Source organism: Vipera ursinii (assembly GCF_947247035.1).
Source record: "Vipera ursinii genome assembly, chromosome: 1".
Classification (NCBI taxonomy): domain Eukaryota; kingdom Metazoa; phylum Chordata; class Lepidosauria; order Squamata; family Viperidae; genus Vipera; species Vipera ursinii.
In genome coordinates, this window is record NC_139512.1 from 278624201 (window position 1) to 278645507 (window position 21307).

Consider the following 21307-nt stretch of genomic DNA (forward strand, 5'->3'; position numbering starts at 1 on the left):
AATATGCCCAGAACCTTCAATTACTGAAAAGCACTGGCAAGGTCTCCTTCATCCCATACGTGAGGCTACAAATAAATTATTAAATATATGAAACATACATAATCCTAATTCACAAAGAAGAACACAATACTTCGCTATACTCAAAAACAAGGACGTTTCCTTCCATAACATTGCCATTTCTGAGCCAACAATACTTGACAGAGCACAAAGACGTATGAAAATATTTATCTTGAGAAAAATCCAGAGGCTGTAAGAAATCATTTCTTTTACAATGTGCAAACCTCTACTGTAGCAAGATCAAACCAGTTCAGAGGTGATGGAACTAAATAGTAGGTATTCCATTTTCTATTCTAATAAAATATATTCTATTTACGTTATATATTCATAAATATCCGATTGAAACAATATCCAAAACTTCATTTATTTGAAACACAAATTGTATGCATTCAGAAACCTTCCTTCAAAATTATATTAAAAAAGAAAAATAACAGAAATGTTATTACTGGTATAACTGACAAGATCATCAATCAAGTAAAAAGATATGCAGAATTCATTTATAGAATATTTATTTATATCCACCAATCATAAATAGTTTTAGCAAATTCTAGATTGAGTCACTATATTAATGAACATGACTAACTTAACCAAGTTAGCATCATTGCATTTTGTAACTAGATAGTATAGATGAATGTCTGGTATGAATATTACATATCCATATATTTAAAAATATATACACAGCAGCAAAATTCCTGATCTTGGAAACAAAATTGCCCCCTGCTTAACATTTCAATTTCTTAACATTTAAGCCATTTCTGGCTTTATTTTTAGTTATTATTAATAATAATAATATAACATTCTTACTAGAAAGTCAATTTCAACATATACACTTATGTTGTATATTATATTCACTGGCACAAGCAATAATTTGCATTTACAGGTAGGAGATAGCTATTGTATATACACACACATATACAAACAAAGAAAGTCACCAAATAAAAGTGCCTATTCCTTCTTATTTTGCTCAATTTTTAAAGTTCTAGCACTGAATTTTAGGAAGCATAAGAATATGCAGTGTTTTATGAAACAGAACATCAGAAAATTAATTAGCTTGGAGATGATACATCCATTTTTTTTCTTCGAAATTCCTAATAGACATGTAACTAAATTGTGATTTGAATTGAATGCATTTTTACTGTAACACTTTGAAGTAAAATGAGGCTATGTTAATCAGTGCAAATTTAGAATCACACAAGCAGCTTCAAGAAGTTACTACATTTCATATCATTCCAGGAGGGCTTAGATAGTTAGGAGTAATTATCACAAAGGATCAGCAACAATTGATGAAATATAATTATGACATCCTTTTTCAAGATTAAACAGACATCATGGGTATATCTTTATCAATACTTGGTAAAAGAGCAGCACTCAAATTATAACTCTATTTTTTGTTTCAAAAACTCCCACTTTTGTTGCCTGCTGTTTGGTTCTGCATTTAACAATGCAAGTTATTTTCCTCTTATGGCACAATGGTTAGAATGCAGTATTGCAGGTTGAGTCTGCCCACTGCCAGGAGTTTGATCCTGACTGGCTCAAGGTTGACTCCACCCTCCATCCTTCCGAGTTCGGTAAACTGAGGACTCAGATTGTTGGCGACAATTCACTGACTCTGTAAACTGCTTAGAGAGTGCTGTAAAGCACTGTGAAATGGTATATAAGTCCAAGTGCTGTTGCTATTTATATATATTTATTAAAAATTTAGGACGAAGCAAGTCATACAATACAGGTAGCCCCTGCCATTCATTTGGCGACTATTCAAAGTGACAAGTGATGCTAAATGAATGATAGTTACAAATGTCTTTGAAATTACAGCCATTAACCTGGCCCCATTGTCACTCAAGCAAAATTTGGGCAGTTGGCAGTCTGATCACACATACAACTGCAAAATGAGCTTAAGTCTCTGAACCTGCCTGTTCTCCACCCATCTCTGCCCCTTTGGATTCTGCACTCTACCCCTGCTGTCTATCCCTGCCTCCCTCAACTTCATCTGATCTTCATCATCTTCCTCCTCGTACTGCTGATGAGGCGTGCCCTACCAGGTCAGCTGCTGGCCCTTCGCAAGACTTTTGAAGTTTTGAAAAAATGAGAAAAATAACCCATCAGTCTTTCCCAATGAGTCCCATTACTGATTCACTATCTACCCTTTCTAAGAAAATACACTGATTCAATCTGATTGATTCCACTCATATAGCTAATTACCAGATCTATTAGTGCAAAAGAGCAGAAAACTAAAATATATTTTTTGATCAGTAGTAATTAAAGATACAGAAAACAGCTTGAGTAAAATATATAACACATCAATAAAGCAACTCTAAATGAACAAACATCAAACTGATTACCTGCATCTGCTCACTATTTCTTAACTATGTAGCAATGTCTTCCGTTGTTTACAGCAAATGTTGCAGCATATAAAAATATAGACAAGATTGTTTAAAATGTTTATTTTTATAAATGTGGAAGTGAAGAACTGCAATTACAATAATGAATCATCTTCCACCTTCATTGATGTGTTGAAGGTCTTCTGAATATTGAAGATTTTTATACAGCAACAAGGGCGCTGACATTTTTAACTTTTGTTCTGAGCATCACCACCTATTCAAAAAGTATTAATTTTAGAAAAGCCATTCAATATAGGAGATGCAGAACAAATAAAATGCACAATTAGCTAAACCTACAGCAATACGGGCCAACACAATGGAGCCATTAGTCTCAATATGGAAATTTAAAAGTATAAATATTTCAGATCACACAGTATTATCGTCACACAATTCTATTCCACTATTCACAGAATGTATAAAAACTGCAAAGATAACTGAGTATTTATTTAGGGGAGAGCTATTACCTTTTGGCCAAATCATGGGTCCAATTCCAAACTGGGTCAATTTGAAAATAGGCAGAGAAATTTGAAAGACAGAGGAAATGAATATAAACATGAATTCTCCCAAACATTTATTAACTATTTAGACATTTAGCGCGCCACCGGGAGATAGGTAGTAAAAGCTGTTAAATTTGGTACATTTCTCCCCAATGTAAGTCTGTGAGTCACAGCTCTAGTTTCTAATCCCAATGCATAGTTTTATTAGCTTTCCTCAGTTTCAGGGCATTTAAACAGGGATGTTAAAATAATAGATTGCTATACAGTTCCAATGGCTGCTAGTCCTCTCTCTTTCTAGACCAACCACAGCAATTTCAACTCCCAGAATCCCCCAGCCAGGATGAGTTAAAGTCCATGCATTTGAATGTTGCTGAGGATGACAAACATTGCTCTAAAGCACGGATGTCAAACTGCTGGCCCATAGGCCGGATGTGTCATGGCAAAACCGCACTCACCCCACTGACACCCCTGCTCTAGAGTGTGCAATCTAAAATTTTGATTAGATTTATAGTAATTCACCTCCTCTCCCCCCCAAACAAAATAGAATAATTTGCATCCTTAAAATACAAGCTGTTGTACGAAGGCAGGATTCATCCAGGCCTGCCTACTTTACTACATGTACTTTTCATTCCACATTTGTTCCAAACTTAAGGAAAAAAAATGTTATAACCAGCTGTGGATTTCAATAGAAGGCACAAAGGATTTAATTTCTGAACTGAAATATGAATGCATTTGCAAAACCCACTCTTTTAACAAGTTCTGGGTGACTTTTGACCCCTTTCATTTTATCTCTATAACAAGTCTATGAGGTAAGATGGGCTGAGAATGAGTGGAATAAAGTCATCCAGTGAGGTTCCAAGACTGAGGGCAGACTTATTCCTGCACTTTCCTAGTCCTAATCTAACTCTTTAAGAATATAATATATTGCCTCTTGGCTCCAGAAAACCAAACCACAGTGAAAGAAAAAAGGCTGTTTTTAAAGTTCATCATCTGCAAAACCAATTGTGTGTTTAGTGACCAGCAATGCTAGACTCAATGAGCTGATGATCAGAATTGACTATGATGGCTTGTTTTTGCTTTTACAATCGACTGCGTATTGCCCCTTACACCCCAAAGGACCGAGAACTCTGGGTATTAGCCATTGTGAGAGGATGGCCGAATTTACATCTGCTGCCCCTAGAGGTGAGAGCTCTATGGGGCAGGCCATACCCAGTGCGGTTGCCCCAGACTTCCATCCCCCCCGAGAATTGGCTCTGTGGCCGTAGTGAGAGGACGGTGGTAGGCCTGCCCGGGGGGTTTATCCAGCTGAGTGGCAGCGGCTGGACGGAGGCCTGGGACTCCCTCTCTGAATAGATCCTCCTCATGGACTATTATCTATGGACTGCCTGCGATCCGGACTGCTATTTATGCCTTCCTTTAAATATTCTTCCACGGACTTGTGCGCCCTCAGGGGTGCTCCCCCCTCCTGGGTGCGACCCGCCTTGCCAGCCGATTATAACTTCGAGGAAGGGCCCATTTATTGGGACCCTGAGAGTTGGCTGGGCACGGGTAGGGGCCTTCGACGTAGACCTAATAAGAGGCCCCTGATTATTTTTCTTTCAAAATTTTTTAGGGGGTTAGGGAGGCGGGAGGGTTCTTTTGGTTGTTTGGATAAGGGGGGCTATCCAACTACCATTGTTCTGGCTAGGGCCGATGGAGATCGCAGGGGGGAGGAGCGGGGGTCGGTCACCTCCGGGGCTCCAGGGCTGGTCGTGGGGCTACCTATTCCCACGACATCAGGGAATGGCAGCAGATGTAGGAGCAGAGGGCCGTATCGACCTCAGGGAAGGCCTCTCCGCTGCTTACAAGCGGTGTGGCACTCCGACCCTCTGGCTCTACCCCAAGGTCCCGGGAGTGAGGGTGTGCAGCCCCCTGAGCTCCGGCTGGTGTATTTGAACGCCAGGTCCGTCTCTAATAAGGCTCCTCTCTTTCGTGATCTGGTCGAGGGTGAGCAGGCGGACCTGGCTTGCATCACGGAGACTTGGTTGGGCCCAGAGGGCGGGATTCCTCTGGTTGACCTTTGCCCACCAGGTTTCCGGGTGCTGCACTGGCCTCGGGCTCAGGGTAGGGGTGGGGGTGTGGCTGTTGTTATGAGGGAGACCTTGTGTCCACGGGAGGCCACTGTTCCTCAGATAGTCGGGTGTGAGTCTCTCTTTCTGAGATGCGGCCCTGGTGCGCAGTTGGGCTTGCTGCTGGTGTACCTTTCGCCTAATCATGCAGCAGCAGCCCTGCCTGAGCTGCTCGATGTCCTCTCTGGGCTGGTGGTTGAGTTCCCGAAACTTATAGTTTTGGGGGACTTCAATCTACCATCGCTGGGAGGATCATCTGAGTTGGCTCGGGAGTTCATGGCTTCCATGACGGCCATGGACCTGACGCAAGTAATTTCGGGACCGACTCATGAGGGAGGCCACACCCTTGACCTAGTTTTTTTATCTGGACGGTGGTTAGATGATCTTGGTGGGGGCTCTCCAATTATTATGCCCCTGTCATGGACCGATCATCATCTCCTGCGGCTGGTCTTCCGTTTTGCCACCCCCCGCCGTGGGTGTTTGGAACCAATTAAATGGTACCGCCCCAGACGCTTAATGGATCCCCAGAGGTTCCAGGCAGCGCTGGGGTCCCCACCTGCCTCCCTTGCTCACAGCTCGGCAGACGCCTTAGTGGAAGCCTGGGAAAGGACGGCCACTGAGGCTCTTGACCGAGTTGTACCCCTGCGGCCCCTGACCCGGTGCAGATCCCGTCGAGCTCCATGGTTCTCTGCGGAGCTCCGGGAGATGAAGCGTCGGAGACGGGGCCTAGAGAGCGGTTGGAGGTCCAGCCGATCCGAATCCGACCGATTGCGACTAAGAGCCTATATTAGGTCTTATCTCGCTGCGATAAGGGAGGCGAGGTCTAACCACTTCGCCACCCTTATCGCGTCCGCAGATAATCGCCCGGCCGCCCTGTTTAGGGTGACTCGCTCCCTCCTAAATCAGGAGGTGAGGGAGGATCCCTTGCAGGGTCGTGCCGAGGAGTTTAACCAACATCTGTCGGACAAAATCGCTCGGATTCGGACCGGTCTGGACTCTGACTGGGCAGAGTCTGACGATCAGGACACTGGCGGTCTTGTCGATATCACCTGGGAGGAGTTTGATTCTGTGACTCCGGAGGAAGTGGACAGGATCATGGGGAGGCTGAGCACCACCACGTGTTTATTGGACCCGTGCCCTTCCTGGCTGGTTTATGCAGCCCGGGAGAGGACACGCAGCTGGTTCCAGGCAGTTATATCGGCTTCTCTGAGTGAGGGTAGCTTCCCCGCCGTCTTGAAAGAGGCGGTGGTGAGGCCTCTCCTCAAGAAGCCTGCCTTGGACCCAGCTGTATTAAACAACTTTCGTCCTGTCTCCAACCTTCGCTTTCTTGCGAAGGTTGTTGAGAGTGTGGTGGCGCATCAGCTCCCTCTGGTCCTGGATGAAGCGGATTATCTAGACCCGTACCAATCGGGTTTCAGGCCCGGGCACAGCACGGAGACGGCATTGGTCGCGCTGGTGAATGATCTCTGGAGGGCTCGGGACAGGGGATATTCCTCTGTTCTAGTCCTATTAGACCTCTCGGCGGCTTTCGATACCATCGACCATGGTATCTTGCTGCGGCGTCTTAGGGGATTGGGAGTGGGAGGCACAGTTTTACAGTGGTTCTCCTCCTATCTCCAGGGACGTTCGCAGTCGGTGTTGGCAGGAGGACAGAGGTCGACCGCGAGGTCTCTCATTTGTGGAGTTCCTCAGGGGTCGGTCCTCTCGCCTCTCCTGTTCAACATCTACATGAAACCGCTGGGTGAGATCATTCGTGGCTTTGGAGTTGGGTATCATCAGTACGCTGATGATACCCAACTTTTCCTTTTGACCCCAAACCACCCCAGTGATGCCCTCAACGTGATGTCCCGGTGCCTGGAGGCGGTTCGGGTCTGGATGGGGAGGAACAGACTTCAACTCAACCCCGACAAGACTGAGTGGCTTTGCATACCTTCATCCCGGGTTTATTCGGATATTCCACCTCTGGCTATGGGGGGTGAACTATTACCCCCCGTAGATAGGGCTCGCAACTTGGGAGTCCTCCTAGATTCACGGCTCACCTTGGAAGACCATATAGGAGCTGTGACTAGGGGGGCCTTTGCCCAGGTTCGCCTGGTGCGCCAGTTGCGGCCCTATCTTAGCCGGGATGATTTGTGCACGGTCACTCATGCGCTCGTGTCCTCTCGTCTGGACTACTGCAACGCTCTCTACATGGGGCTGCCCTTGAGGACCACCCGGAAGCTCCAACTGGTACAGAATGCAGCCGCGAGAGTTGTGTTGGGAGTCTCCCGATACTCCCACGTTACACCGCTGCTCCGTGAGCTGCATTGGCTGCCAGTTGTCTTCCGGGTGAGATTCAAGGTACTGGTAACGGTGTTCAAAGCCCTCCATGGCATGGGGCCGGAGTACCTTGGGGAACATCTGCTGCCGGCATCAAGCTCCCTGCGCCCTGTGCGTTCCCACAGAGAGGGCCTCCTCAGGGTGCCACCGATCAGAGAATGTCGATTGGTGGCCCCCAGGGGGAGATCCTTCTCTGTGGGCGCTCCGGAGCTGTGGAACCAGCTACCGGTAGAGCTCCGGATGGCGCCCGATCTTCGCTCCTTTCGTCGCGATCTCAAGACGTTTCTGTTTGTACAAGCCGGCCTAGCCTGATGGGGATTGGTGGGGTTTTTTAATTTTGTGCTTTAATTTTAACTTGGTGTTTTAGAATTGTTATTCCAACTGTTTTAATATGGGCAATTATTTAATCTTTTTTTAACGTTTGTATTTAGTATTTTATTCTGCCCTGTGAACCGCCCTGAGTCCTCAGGGAGAAGGGCGGTATACAAATATTATTAAATTAAATTAAATTAAAATTAATATAAGGCAGCTTCATACGTGATAAGTGTATGCCAGTCACTTGCCCAGCTCGTTATTAAAATACTGACATTTTAAACCATTTCTCCCTTTTTTGCCCCAAATAAGAGCCATGCAAGGGATATACAAGCAGGATAGGAGCCTTCTGATTGCAAGTGTGCATATTTTTTAAAAATTAAGCAGGTTGAATCTTGTATAGCTGATATTACTCTTCCAGTACCAGGAATAGCACTGCCATTATCACATTTTGTCTTGTTCGCAGGGCCTAGAACCAAAATTCTTGAACTGTTAGCAATTCAGAGGCATTTCAGAACAGAGGAACCAAATGGGCTGCAGCAAGCCAATCCACCTAATTCTACAGCTTCTAATTCCAGCTAGGTTTATACGCTTATCTCTGCACTCCAGGCCTGCCGATACAGGCTATCACAGAACCACCAATTCCTGGTGAATACACCAATCCCTGACTCTAGTGAGATTAAATCCTTCCTGATAGCCCAAGTAAATGGCTCATAACTTGTGCCTGTCACTTTCACTAATGCCTTTGTACTGTGAAAGAGACTGGCAATGTTGTAAATCTCTACCACTTATGAACTCGCCTCCCCCTCCTTCTGTCACTCTCAGCACCTATCTGTGTTTTCAATTGTTGGGGGCAACATATAGACATGCAGGACCAGCCTTGCATCGCCTGGAAAACATTATGCTAATCTGTCAGTCGTTGTTTGCACAAAATGTATTCACTGTGTATTTGGAAGCTGTGATCCTTGGTCCTAGATCAGTATTAAGTGAAAGGGGTGCATAGACAACAGTGATTGAATACCTCTTTGCAAATCAAGCCATGACAGGACACCCTCCTAAACAAAGAGATAAAATAAATGGAAATGGATTGATTGTGGCTTTTAAAAGGACATCACCAGTCATTTAATGCTGCAGTTGCCCAAAAGCTGTCAAGTGTTCGATTTAAAACAAACACATGAGAGAGAGCTCAGGCCTTAGAAGATGGTGAGCATCTGCTGAGAAATAAGTATGGTAATCAAAACAAGAGGCTGGTATAATGCAGGACAAGGTGGGGAATTTTTCTTAGAGGGAACATGGGGCTTTTATTCCCATTCAGATATAAGAAAACAAAGAGGAACAAAAATAGCAAAGGTATAACATGGACGCTATTGTTGGAAGAACTGCACATGAAGAAAAATTCATGGAGGAGGCAGCTTTCGCAAATGCCCTTTCCAGATGTCTTTATCATCAACACATAGGGATGATTCTGATAAGGTTGTCTACCCAGGTAGTTACCAATGAAGTGCAAAAAGGAGACAGAAGCAGTAAAGGCACATACAGTAACATCATCTAATGCCATCTGCAGAGCTTATTACTCAATATTTCACATTAATCAGCCTCTACTGCTTCTAATGAAAATACATTATAGGAGACATGGAAAGCTTCCTCTGCAGGGTGCATCAATTGCCTTATGGTGCAGCAATCAAGTCTTTGCCAATTCTAAGAGCAAAATATAAAAATCTACCAAGAAGAATACAACATATAACTCCACATTTGTCCAATTTTGTATAACCTCAGATATTCTCTCTGTGTGTGTTCTCTCTCTCTCTCTCTGCCTTCTGTAGGAAAACTTTGAAATTAGAATTGAATTTAATCAATATAATGTGCTTCTTTACTGCCTTGCAAGAAAGGGATAATTTATTTTGATATTTATCATTGTTTGCCTCTCTGCCCTAAAAGTGGAGGCTGTGATTAAAAAGCTTTCTAATGTCTGTAGGTATATAATACCTAGGGACATTGTTTCGAACTATGAGAGGAGGACACATGACTGAAGAACACATGTGAAGTCTGAAGAACCTCTGAGACAAAGATCAAAAGCTTATTTAAACTGACCTTCGTCGTACATGGACACAATGAACTGGAATAAGGTATGGAAGGAGAATCAGACATTTGAGAGTAAGTTGTAGTCTGAAAAGATTTCCCAGCTGATTTAACCATTTTGATTTTTCAGCATATCATATAAAACTCTGGTAAAGAGATTGGATTACTGGGATATCTATTCTGCTGGTAAATTTCATTTGCAGAGCACTCCAAAATAAATTAACTTATTCTGTAAATTAATTCTGTACATTCAGCAATTCTATTGTTTTTGTTTCATAAGCACAGTTTGTCTGCTTTTGAAGAAGGATGGAAGGAAGAAGAAACACTCATTGCATGTTTATTTATATTTATTGCAGAGATTATAATAGATTTGTTTTATTTAATTTCTCTTTTAATTTCCTCCAATTCTCCATTATAAAGAAGAACTGTTCAGAAATTCACACAAACTGCAATGGAGACTAACCACTGTAAGTGTTTTTCAAAGAGAAGTGAAAAATCAAGAGTCTACTTATAAAACAGTGTGCAAATTATGGTCTCAATAAGGGCCTTGAGCTGATTTTGACTAAAGCAGGGGTGTCAAACTGCCAGCCCACGGGCCAGACGCAATACGTGGAAGCTGTGCCCACCCCATTGTCAGCAGTGGCAAAACTGTTCTGATACATTGTGCGACATCGTGAATTTGACATGTCTGGACTAAAGCATACTTCTTAAGCACCATTACAGAATACACTTTGTCTTCTGTGGTAAAAAGAAATTAAATTGGTCTTGACAAAGAAAGGTCTGCAATAGTTAGCCTATCCTCAGATGTGAGAAAATGAGACAATCCAGCCATTATCATAACATGATCATGTCAATGCATTCTCAGTCAGATGCCTGAATGTCACTGAAGTATAGCTACTTTAGATTTAAAATGAGAAAGTGCGAGGAACACCCAAAATTTACAATTAAGCTTGTTCTAAGCTTTTATTAGAGAAGTTTAGATAGTCACCCAATAGTTCTTCAAAAAAAATGGAAACCAGAGGGATATTAGAACAATGTTCTGGAACAGAATGATTGTTGACAGCTAGGTAGGTCTGTTTGAATAGTAGTTACAATTCAATTTAGGATTGGAGAACAGCAGTGAAGGTTCATCCTGCATTCATTTAGAAAAACAGAAGAGCTGTTAAGAGCAAGTGAATGGGTAGAGATTCAAATGACTGCAGACTTCTCTAATGAAATGTGGAATTGCCTCTAAAGGTTACCCTTTGGCTGCATTTAACCTTTTTAATGCCCTATTTGTCACTTACTTCTTTCCCTTGTCTTATGTCATTTCTATCTATCTTATATGATCAGGCCTAAATGACATGCTCCAGGTTCCATCCATAAAGAGTATCTCCTGATGGAATCTAGGAAGCATTCTCACCTGACTTCTAGAATATCTTCTCCAGGATCCTGACCTTGTTGCAAAGAGCTCTTGAAATCTGGCTTTCATTCAGGTGTTGATCTTGTATGATATATGGGCCACTTATATCTTATTTGGCATTTTCTAGAGTTTATGAGCATTTTTTCCACATATACCTGTTCTTTTTATTTGCAAAGGGTATGTCACTCAAGTTGCAATAGAGACAATTTTATAAATAAATTAATAAATATATCCAATTTGGGTCTCTATGCTTCATTATAACCTGTCTGAAATGTTTCCTTTCATATAAACACATACCAATGTTTTGTTTGTGCTGGATACAGGAAACAGTATGTTCCATGTACTGTATTGTGGTAGTTTTTGTATGATAGTAGTTTGTAAGAGAAAATGTTTGGCATATGCAGAAGAGGGATCAGTTCATTGTATAAATAGGTTATAATGGGTTATTAACTTTAACTAGCAGTTTTCTGTATTTGTGAACAGCAAATAAAAAATAAACTAACAAAATAAGATTAAAGGAACCCGAAAGAGGACGTGATAGTTCTTTATAAATGTATTATGGAGATTGAGGTTTTATTATTGAGAAACCAAAACAATCTATTTAAAAGAGGTTAGAAGCACTTATTAGAAACTCATTTTTCAAACACTGTTTAAATCACAAGTCTTTAGATATTACAAAAAGTTTGCACAAAAAGGAATACACAATATACAGTATGCATGCTCTATGTGTGTGAATATACATGTGTTATCTCTCTCTGTGTGTACATACATATTAACATATACTTAAATAACAGAATTGAATAAAAATATTAATGATTTTTCAAATAAGGTTGGTATCTCAAGTTGTCCCTTCCTTCCTTCCTTCCTTCCTTCCTTCCTTCCTTCCTTCCTTCCTTCCTTCCTTCCTTCCTTCCATTGGGGGAAATACTATATTTCGGTACAAGAGACAATATGAATTATTTTTGTTCATGCTTAGTTTCTGGACAATGCTAACAATTGTACTGGTATCAGGTACAAATCAGTTCAGACTTCACTTTAACCATCTTGCCTGTGCTGTATTGAGGTCACTGTTGTAATAATGCTTCTATAGAGTTCCCAACTTTCTCCTTCAAAACTTTGAGGTAGATTGTTTTGGTAATACTGTGTAATACTAAGGACTAAACATAAATGAACTGACAAGTGTACAGTTAGGGAGTAAATGGAAATCAGCTAGGATGCTGGGGAGAGTAGCCTTAATCAAAACATCTTCCTCTGAAGATACAGGGGGGTGGGAAATCAAAGCAATTTGTTTGATTGACTTCTGCTTTGAAAAAAAAAATACTATAAGCCATGAGGGTTGTTTTATTTTATTTTTTGCTTTTTGGTCTAAGGAAAAAAAGATCAAAAACTTCAGATTCAAAGGATTGTTTTCCTCTCAATGAAAAGGTTAGACACTGCTCCAAAATCAATCTTACAGAATAAAGCAGCATTTCCACTTCAGCAATTCCCCACAACAGCACTGCCCCCCTCATTCTATTTTTAATTGTCTTATATTCCAGTTAGACAGCATCTTTTAAATTAGACATCACAGCTGGACTTGGCCCACCAATGGCTTCTCCTGGTAGATCAGGTGTCTAGCTTTGTAAGAAGTTTCAGCTTTCTTTTCATTAACTTTGCTTCTGATACAGAATAACAGGGAGGAGAAATTGCTTTGTCTCAGACACATTCAGCTCAGCCTGAATTTTATTTTTTAGCTTGTCAGGGTTTCGTGGCACCAGAGGAAAGAAGTTAGATTAATTTCTGAAAGAGGAAAACCACAGACAGACATTTTCAGCAGAAAGGTAAACATATCTACAACTTTTTACTTTTGAAGAAAGTTAAAACTTATCACTCTCCCTATTTGATATGTTGAAATATACATGACAATATTTTCCATTGTATAAATGTCTCATTTTTTCTGCTTTATAGTCCAGTGGACCATTATATCTGCAAATGCAGTCCTTGACATTCTTATAAAGCAAATATTATGCTTAAAGCAAGTTATCAGATAGGGCTAAGATAACACTATTTTCCTGATTTTCCAGAATGAAAATATCCAACAATCTTTCCCCAAACCAAAAATTCCAAGCAACTTACCTGTACAAAAACATGCAAAGCAAATGACAACCAAACAGTTAACTTCAAATGATAAGAGAAACAGACATAAATAAGTAGATTTCAACTGGATAAAAAGAAAGAGAGTGATCTTGCTGGCATTGTCAGGGTAGAGGAACGGGGCTTATGGAGGAAAGAGACTCTATGATTAAAATCACCTTGGCAATTTTAAAACTTGAGGACTTCAACTCCCACTATTTTCCAGTCTGCCTCTTAAAGTTTCCAAGGCTGGACATCCCTGATCTACCTCCAAGTCCTGACATCTGGGCCTTTGGATAAGAGAGAGCAATTCCATTTTTCCAACACTGGAATTTTCCTCCCACTCACTATCTAGCTTTCTACAATTGCTATCATGTTCCACAAAATCTTAGCAAGGATTTTAGGCATTAATTTAATTTTGCACACAATAGGCTTCTTAGTTACGCTTGGAGAATCGTATAATTTAGCTAAGTAAAATAAAACCATGTTAAACCATAAACTTGAGACCAAACATGAGAATGATATGAATATGTGCGTTTATAAAAATAATATTTTTACTGAATTTTCTTATTCAAACTCCTGGCTACCATACCATTCAGGAACTTTAAATATTATGGATAATATTTGGAATTTATTTTATGGACTAATTCTAGATATTCGATTCTGATTGCATTCTCTTCATACCATATAATACTATGAAGTATATTGAACACACTATGAATGATTCATGTCGTATTTCTTTTAAATAGAAATATTTTCTTACTAATGTTATGATTTATTGGAATCCTTAAATTTAACGATAAAAATAATGATTTTATTCATCCAGTCACTTTTAGGTTGTGTCCAGTTTATTTGTACCCTTGAATTTTATGTTTTAAAAATCCAAATAATGCCTTTAGTAATGAGAGCTCTCAATAGAACTGTATGCATAATTAAATTCAGTTTCCAATTTATGAAAATTCCAAACCACGCAAAGAAAAAATCTCATGAGCTCCTTTCTGGAATGACAAACCTGAATTACTGTGCTACTATGATAACTTGAAATGGTTGGAAAAAAAAAGTGAGATCAGATGACCTTACTATTTGGCAGTCAGAGTTAATAATTAAAGAATACCCAGCAGATCAAATTTATTGCAATGGATTTAATAGCAAAGTTGTTTTTGTGTCATGTAGGACTATCTTAAAAAATTACATTTAAATAAGCACTTTGAGCTTTGCCAAAAAAGCAAAGGATAGAATACAGATATTACGTTTGGTGAAATGAGCACCCTGTATGCAAATCCTAACATGAATTAGATTATATAGAATTATTTAACAGGAAAATTCTCCTAACATTCACCAAAGCTATTAGAAGAAATACCTCCACATAGGGACCTGTATTAATGTCAATTTTCCAGTGTGGTCAATTTTGTGCATTCATTCTGTCCAGTTTCTCCACTAAGTCCTGACTTTTTTTCTTTAAATTGTCACAAGAATTCTGGACGAAGAATTCTGAGAGTTGAAGTCCACAACCTGTAGTTGCCAGGGTTGAGAAACATGACAGTAAAGTATTGTTTTGAAAAATAATGAACTACAACTTGTTAGTTTCTGGGTTCTCCTAAACTACATGTTACAGGTAACTCTCAGTTATCAACAATATTTGGGACTGGGAACTCTCTGTTGCTAAGCGACGTGGTCATTAGGTGTGATATCATGTGACCACAATGACTTATGACAGCAGTTCTGGCAGTCCCAGTTACCATTGTTAGGCTAATCCCATGTGGCTACAGCATCTTCCATTCATGTGATAACCATATGCGACTTCCTGCTGGCTTCCACACTGACTGTGCTTTGTCAGAACCTTCAGTGAAGGTTCCAAGTGGCAATCATGTGACCAAGGTATGCTGCAACATCATAATCGTGAGCCATTTGCCAAGCACCTGAACTGTGATCATGTGACTGTGGAGGCACTGTGAGGAACTGTCATAAGTCCCCCTCATTCAACACTATCATAACTTTGAATGGTAATTGAACAAGTGGATATTACCCGTATAACTTCCATGGGTGCATCTGAGATCAGTTAGGTACAAACTTGCAGATCTGGAAAGGTGAAGCAGGGCCCCATTGTAATAGAATATACCTTTGTATATACCATTGTAATAGAATATACCTTTTGAACAAGAAATGACTTACTTTTTGTCCATTTTAGGGTAGCCCTTATATGAATATGAATATGAACCTTAACATTATTCAGTTAAAAGCAAGGAAAGCAGTACGATTCTTTATTACTATTCTTTAGTATAACGTAAATAAGAGCTCCTCTCTACATTTGTATTCATATTTTTCTCTACTTCCCCCTTCCTTTACAATCTTATTTTTCAATCAATTCCTCTTCACATTGAGGAATCTAATTGACCTTGTGCCCCAAAGACACATATCTTAAACTGCAGTACTATGTATATTCAGCTGAGAGTAAATCTCATTTAATTCAATGTAGTATACTACCAATAAGGTAGTATACTACACAATCTTGACCAAGTGACTTTAAAAAAGGAGAGGGGGGGCAACATTAATAAATAACCGCTTAATCATTAAAATACTACAGATATGATTGTCTCTTTTTTTCTTTTAATGACCCTGTAATCCCTTAAATAATGGTAGAGTCCAGGCAACTGAATACAGCTGAGCGTTTACTGGCCAGATGCCTTTCTTGAAGCTTACATGTATTTTGCAGTAAATATTTTTTCTTTGTGCCCTGAGAGAGAAACATCTACCCGTATCTAGGATTGAAATCTCAACCTTCTGAGTGGGAGGCAAGCGTCTTCACTTCTTAGACTACCACACCGCTCAATATGACTCTGTTTATGAACCTGAAAAAAAATCTGACTATTATATAGACTGTAGTTCAGTGGACGCGGTGGCTCAGTGGGTTAGGACACTGAGCTTGTTGATCAGAAGATCGGCAGTTTGGCGGGTTGAATACCGAGTGCCGCGTAGCAGAGTGAGCGCCTGTTACTCGTCCCAGCTTCTGCCAACCAAGCAGTTCGAAAGCACGTAAAAATGCAAGTAGAAAAATAGGGACCACTACAGTGGGAAGGTAACAGTGTTCCGTGCACCTTTGGCGTCTAGTCATGCCGGCCACATGACCACGGAGACGGAGATGAGCACCGGCCCCTAGAGTCGGAAACGACTAGCACGCATGTGCGGGGGAACCTTTACCTTTACCTAGTTCATTGGAAGAAGGTCAACTTTTCACTTCTAACATTTCCAACTAGAAAGAGAAACATAAATATAACTTGAAATTCTGGTATGTGGACTACAACTCCAAGCATTAGCTAGCCAGCAATGCAATGGTGGCTGAGGAATTCTGGGAGTTGAAGTCCACACATCTGAAAGTTACCACATTTGAAAAGCCTAGTCAAGGAAAAAAGAGGAGAAGGGTGAGCACTTGAGAGGAAAAAAACATATAAGCCACCAGCAAAAATAATAAGGACAAATAGAAAGTGAGAGAGAACCAACTTCTTTCACCAAATCCAAATCAACCGTGAAGGAATTTTCCTATCTCTGCTTCCAGTGTAAATGATAATTGGATAGTCCACATCACCACATTTTTAGCAGCCAATTTGCTACTCAATTTCCATTCCCTAGATGTCCACCCGTACATTTCTTTATAGTTCACAGGAGTGCCAATTAAACATCTTTGTGGGTTCTTTAAAAGAGAGCCAGTTCTAAGTGTTCCCACTGAGATTCCACAGTTTGCAAATGCAGGTGGGTGTGCAGCGAGTGCAATTTAGCATTGTGCCAGAAATAGGTTTACCAGGTTAGCTGAGGTTTATTCACTCATACATACTGTTCTTGTGCACAAAGTAATTACATTTCCTCTGGGCATGTATCTTCAGTCAACCTTATAGACTGTTGGCAGCTTTAAAAATTTCACAGTAGAAAAACATGGGCTTGGTACATTAGTGATGTCTACTATGGTACCAAGCCCTGCTTGGTACAGATTAAAGATCATCAAGAATTTCCAGATATGACTCTTGACAAAGTGGCTATTGTTGTGCATTTGTTTCCAAAGACAACGTTTTTAAGAAGAGACTGGACAGCTATTTGTCTGAAATGGTATAAGATTTCCTGCCTGAGCAGAGGTTTGGACTAGATGACCTTCAAGGTCCCTTCCAACTTTATTATTATTATTGGTGTTGTTGTTGTTACCATCCAGAAAAAAGCAAAAGAATAAAGACTACTTGTTCCTTATGGATATTAGTTGGAGAGTTTCTTTTCTAAGACAAAAATATATAAATAAGTTCCATTTTAAGAAAACCCATTATCACAACACATAATAACATAAAGAGAGAGGGAGAAGATTGCAGAATCATTAAGTGATAGAGCCACTGAGTTGAAAACAGCCATTTAGGCCGCTTTATTCAGTCCCCATTCCATGTAGATATCCAGATTATATCATCTCTGGTAGACATTAGTCTAGCCCACAGGTCTGCAACCCGCGGCTCCAGAGCCGCATGCGGCTCTTTCAGCCGTCTCTTGCGGCTCCCTGTCCTCTGCCATGTGCAGTCCCCCCCCCAAAAAAAAGTGGGACTAAAAAAGTTCAACCAATCAATTCAAATATGCAGGGTAGGTGCATATCTCGCCTTGGCTCCACTCTTCAGTCAAACCCTGTTCTGCACATGCACGCATGTACACGCATGTGCACACATTTTTTGCGGCTCCCAGTTTTTCCTTTTGTGAGGCAAATGGTTCCGAGTGGCTCTTTCACTGTTTCAGGTTGCTGACCCCTGGTCTAGCCTTTGCTTGAACATTTCCATCTTCAGGAATGTTAGAATGTCTAGTTGTTTGTCTTAATGCTAATGCTCAGAATTTGATCCAGTACTTGATCAATAATGTGTAGAGGAGAACTATGACTTCTCATGATTTATCAACTATTCTTCTCTTGATGAAGGCCTTTTAAAAGTCATATCACCCTACTGGCTTATACAAAGCTTATAATGAGCTATATTTCTAAAATCCATTTTTGCATCTACAAGTTAGGTCTCCCTCATTCTCTATTTGCACATTTAATTTCATTTTTCTGAGTAATGAACTGTGCATTTAACTTGATTGAAAACAAAGTAATTACTTGTTTTTAATTTTGTTTTTATTAGTGCATTCTGCAGGCCACTCAGAGTTGTAACAGATTGGAGTGGCATATAAATCTGATCAATAAATGAACAAATAATTCTAAAACTTAGGGGGGGGGAATGTAATATGCTTTAAGTATTTTAAAAATCACAAACTTTTAAATTATGACAAATCATGGTTTGAACTATCTTGCTTTGCATGTAATGAGTCTATCTCATATATTAGTTTCCCCTTTTAGGTTGCATTACTGAAATAAATGAACTTTTGCACGATATTCTAATTTTTCGAGTTTCACCTGTATTTTCAGATGTGACAGAACAGAGAACAGAAGGTCTTTGATTCTGACCATCAGACCCTGGTCTCGTTCGTACAAATATTTCAAATTTGGACTCAGAAACTAATCGGCAGTCAGAATAGTTGCACACATTCAATACAATACTCGCTCACTATATCCAAAGAGCCAACAGTAAACAGCCCAACCAAAGAATTTCTAAGGCCACCCACACCAACACCGATAGGGCAAGCCATCGGAATATAAACGGATAGCAAACAGCACTCCTTACTAGCACTGATGATGTTACCCAGTTTGGTAATGAAACATCTGCAAGAAAACAATCAAACTCACGAGAGCACCAAGGATCCCTCATTTCAACCCTGAGCTACAAATACTCTCCTTTATTGGTACTCACTATATTATATCTGTAACAGAAATAAGAATTCAAGAAGGATTCTTGGGCATTTTCAAATACTTCTTTACAAGATAAGACTGTAGAAAACAGAGGGAATTGCCTTTAAAGACAGAAGGGAGAGCTGCTACTAAGGGATTGACGAGGGAAAGGATGTTGAATCTTTTCCAACAAACTAACTTGAGAAAATGTCTCAAATAAGCCCCTCCCAAATTTACAGTGTGAGAGAGGGAAGCACATTTATCCTTGCAAGATTCGGTCACTATAGCTGTTCCAATAAAGTAGTTTCAGACCAATATGGCATTGGTTTCTTAGTCTGATTTATTTTATAGTGCTCAAAGCTAAAATAGCTATAGATGATGGGTCATTACGATGATGATGGAGGCCTATTGTAGGATCTCGGTTCTTGAGAGGAGGAGCAATGCAGTTGATACCATAAAGTGGGAAGAGATTTTCTAAATTAAAACCTATTGCAAGATGTGTAGCTTTTCTTGTTCTAAGCTTCCCTCCGAAGTGCAGACCGTGAAGGCTAACAGAAGTGGTGAATGTCCCATCCCAGATACGTTCACTGCTTTTCTTTCTTGCCCACAGAGAGAAACAATGCAGACTGGGTAAGAAACACCATTACTGGGGCTTAAATAAATGGAGATAATTAAGTCATACAACACATGTTTACATGACTGTCACACATAAATTAATTCTTTAAGGGACAATCAATTAGTTCCTTAGACTGCTGGGACAGGAAAGAGTAGTTGGGGTGGGGGAGGACTCAATCCAAACGTCCCACAACATACTAAGGCCATGGTGGTGAACCTATGGCACGTGTACCACAGGTGGCACGCAGAGCCCTCTCAGTGGGCACGCATGCCGTCGCCCCAGTCCTAGGCCTTCAGCTGGGTTTTATAAAACCTTTTCACTTTAGGCCTCCACTGCCGTGTGCAAAAAAAAGGTTCAATCAATCAATCAATTTCAACTTCTCAAGGGTAAAAAAAAAAGATCTCACAAAGTTGGAATTGATTGATTGAACTTTTTAGTCCCACCCAGTCTGCTGTTACCACCGCAGCCATGCCCAACCAATGGGCCACGCTCACCCAATTGGCCACACACCCAATTGGCCACACCCACCCAATGGGCCGTGCCCACCTGGCACCCGACAATACATAAGCGGGTTTTGGGTTGCAGTTTGGGCACTCGTTCTCTAAAAGGTTCACCATCACTGAACTAAGGAATTCATCTCAGCATCTGCCCATGATAGGATTCCAAATGGGAGAAGGCTGTACAGATAAATTGGGAGTTGCTGCTCTGGCAGGCTCCAAGAACTATAAGGTTTATAGTCCTTTAGTTCTTTATACGGTTTCCTGCTTGAGTAGGGGGTTGGACTAGAAGACCTCCAAGGTCCCTTTCAACTCTGTTATTCTGTTATTCTATTAACTGACTTATTGCCACTAGTCTGGAGATGAATTAAACCATTTCCCCCCTCTTGAAATGGGGGAAAAGTGGAAGAAGCACTGGATATTTTGTTCTGTTAAATCTTGCGGGGAAAAAAGAATCCTGCCAGTTTGTTCTCAGTTTCAATTCTTCTTTCTTGCTGCAGTTTTTGCCATTAACACAAAATATTGCAACTTTTTAAAAATTTGATTAACAACTGTCTTCAGGGGTAATATCCCCTACATTAACTTGCATAAATATTCATTTGAATAATCCAGGATATAGACTGTGAACACATGTTTCTTGTGGGATAGCACAACAAAACTGAAAATTAAATCTTAAGTAACACATTATTTACTTTGCTAATGAAGGCATAATTGGAGACAAAGAAGTAAACATATTAGGAAATATGGCAAGTTAATGTAGCTTTAAGAATAGCATTACCACTCAAATCACCATGTTTTGTCTCTCCTTGGCCTCCTTTATTTAATTAGCTATCTCAGGGAATTTAGGTATACATTAAAGGTAAAGGTAAAGGTTTCCCTGCACATGTGTGCTAGTCGTTTCCAACTCTAGGGGCTGGTGCTCATCTCCGTTTCAAAGCCAAAGAGCCAGTGCTTGTCCGAGGATGTCTCCGTGGTCATGTGGCCGGCATGACTAGATGCCAAAGGCGCACGGAACGCTGTTACCTTCCCACCGTAGTGGTCCCTATTTTTCTACTTGCATTTTTACGTGCTTTCGAACTGCTAGGTTGGCAGAAGCTGGGATGAGTAGCAGACGCCCACTCTGTTACGCGGCACTCGGGATTCGACCTGCC

At 40.7% G+C, this 21307-nt stretch overlaps 1 protein-coding gene across 3 annotated transcripts in view; it reads right to left on the reverse strand.

Moving 5' to 3' along the window:
• Positions 1-21307, reverse strand: part of PRKN (parkin RBR E3 ubiquitin protein ligase) — a 712723-nt gene that overhangs the window by 391617 nt on the left and 299799 nt on the right. The gene's annotated exons all lie outside the window — the stretch shown is intronic.